A 3,232-nucleotide genomic window follows, 5' to 3' on the forward strand; every position below is an offset into this window, starting at 1 on the left:
ATTTATTTCATGAAAAGTCTAAACCAATCACCAGTAACCGTACAATCGCCCGACACTAAGCTAATCCACTAAAACAACACACACAAGTCCACAATAATCCAACAAAGCCTCTATAAAACCAAAGCCAATAAAATTTTGGGACATGCCTCCGATAGTAGCCAAGAAAACAAAGTTTGAGCAAAGTCTTAGACACAAGTAATAAAGACCATGAAATGAAGGCTCTAAAGTATGAAAGCTCACTACTTCAATGTCAACTCACGAACCAACTCAAACGTCTAATTAATGCACAGAAAAAGTAGAAGAAGTTTTGATTCTTGTATCGCATAGGGATAGAGCTTGCGGAGATGGTTTACGGTTAGAGTGCTAACATTTAACTCAGGGATAGAGGAATAAAATAGTGAAATCATTCAAACCTAAGACAAATCATCATATGTAATAACATGCATTTAAAAACCTTAACCTAGGCCATGTAACATAACCGTCATAAAACAAGGCACCCACGGGATATATGGGCCCAACTCTTCCCTAGATTAAAGGGCCCTAGTGCGTGTAGCTTCACGAACTAAAGAATATCCATATCCATATATTCCTTTTATAAGGGACTCAAACTTCCTGACATAATCAAGTTGACTTAAGAAATAGTGTATATAACATTAGGGACCCGAACCTTCAATTCATATATTTATATGGGGGAATCAAACCTCCCGATCATATAGACACTTGCACGGCTAGCACGATTTCCAGTGTTAGTCCTTGTGACTCCAATTTCATGGCATGACTACACATCCCGCTTTAAAGCCTAATGAAAATATTCATTACACATATACATAACCATTAATCCAATTACTTACCAAAGACATCTCATTGGTATCATCACACCAACCCCATTTGCAAGCATAAAACAAGCCATAACCATTATTAATTAAATTTGGGACTCGAACCCATTGTCTAAACAAAGACATCAATTCAATTTAACATTTAGGGATTCGAATACATTTAAAAATTCTAACTAATTTATGGCCAACAAGGCTTTCATAAAACCATTTACCAAACACTTATTTTATTAGGCCAATGCCTTAGTTCAAAAAATAATTCAACATGTGACAAGATCATTCTCATAGGCAATTATGAAACCATTTTTCAAGCCAAAAACCATCAAGTTAGGGTTAACCATGACCCCTTAGTTTAAATCACAATTCCCAAGAACCCACATGCGCAAAGCCATTATCAAAACATGTATAATCATAATTTAAGCCATGAGAAAACAATACTCAACACTATGCATTTAAACCCTCTGCCATAGTTTTCAAAACCACTATTAATGATCCATGAACAATGTTTAAAACACATGATTTTTGTGAATTAACAATGAAGGAAGAGTCACATGCCTGAGTTATGAAGATTCATGGAGAGAATCTGAATTTTAAGCCTCTAGATGACCACCTTGAAGAACCTTTAGCCCAATCTTCTTGAGAGGTTTTAGAGAGAGTTTAAAGAGTGTTTGATCTTCTAAAGTGTAGAATGAGTACCCAATACGTGTTATAATACGTGGAGAGTTAGGGTGGAAAATATCCAAAATACCCTCAGCTTAAAAGCTATAGAAACTCGCAAGTGGATACGAGTTAACCCTCCCACTCGTCACCACAACATACGAGTGATACCTTTAAGTATTCACTAGATCAGAAGGTTAGACACCACATTGTGTCCAATTTATGATTCCCTTGCTTAAATCATCATAATACCATATGACTAGTACCATCAAGTCATATACAAGGTAGAATATAAAGGGCTAGAAACTGGACAACATACGATTGGACCCTAAGCCTCTTGTCACAAGACCATACGACTCGTATGGAGTCATTGTAGCCAGGATAGAATTTGGCCAACAGCACACTAACATCAGACTAGGGTCTTTAGACCTATAACCACATCATACGACTTGTGTGTGAGTCGTATGATGAACAGAAAGTTCAACACTCAATAAATTTTCAAGGGACAAAGTTCGGGGCATTTTAATCTCCTCCTTTTAGGATCATTCATCCTCGAATAACGGGACAAGGAAATACAAGTACTATTGGACTCCAAACGCCTCTACTCTTACATTTGACCAAGTTAGAAAACAAAGATGTCAAGTAAACCATCCCCTTTTCCTTTAACAAAATAGAAAAAAAAGATGTTAAGAACAACACATACCTCAAGCATGAATTTTCATAATTGGGAATAGGAATGGATAATTGGACTTCATGTTCTCCTCGGCTTCCCAAGTAGCTTTCTTGGACTTTTGATTCCTCCATAAAACCTTCACCAATGCCATATCTTTTGTTTGCAATCGACGAACTTGCTCCAAGATCCTCACGGGACCTCCTCATAGGACAAAGAATCCGAAATACCAATGCTCTCTAAGGGAACAACCAACTAAGTATCACCCACGCATTTTCGCAACATGGACACATAGAATACCATATGAATTGAACTCATGCTAGAGGGAAATTCCAACTCATACACAACACTACCACCCCTTATTAAAACTATGTACGAGCCAACATAATTGGGACTAAGCTTCCCCTTCTTCCCAAACCGTATTACTCTCTTCATGGGAGATACCTTCAAGAATACCCAATCTCCAATCTCAAACTCCAAGTCCGTTCATCTCACATCTGCATAGGAATTTTGGTCACTTTGGGTGATCTTAAGCCTATCCCAAAATACTCTCACCTTCTCCATAGCTTGGTGAATTAAATCCAGGCCAAACATTTTTGCTTCACCAACCTCAAACTACCCAATAGGAGATCTACGCCTCCTACCATACAATGACTGAAATGGAACCATACCAATGCTAGAATGGTAACTATTATTATAAGTAAATTTAATGAGAGGTAAATAGTCAAACGAACTACCACCAAAGTCAATCACACAGGCTCACAACATATCTTTCAAAGTTTGAATAGTCCTCTTGGCTTGCCTATCTGACTATGGGTAAAAATCTATACTAAGTCTTACTTTAGTCCTCAAACCATCCTGAAAGAGCACTAGAAATGTGATGAGAACTGGGTACCATGATCCAAAGTAATTGAGATAGGCTCACCATGTCACTTTAAATAGTTTTGAAAGAATAACTTTGTATAGTCCTCGATAATATAATTCATCCTCACTGGCAAAAAGTGAGCTGACTTAGTCATCCTATCCTCGATAAACCAAATGGAGTCACACTGATTCCGCAATCGTGGAAGGC

Source organism: Capsicum annuum, chromosome 9 (genome assembly GCF_002878395.1).
Source record: "Capsicum annuum cultivar UCD-10X-F1 chromosome 9, UCD10Xv1.1, whole genome shotgun sequence".
NCBI classification, from domain to species: Eukaryota; Viridiplantae; Streptophyta; class Magnoliopsida; order Solanales; family Solanaceae; genus Capsicum; species Capsicum annuum.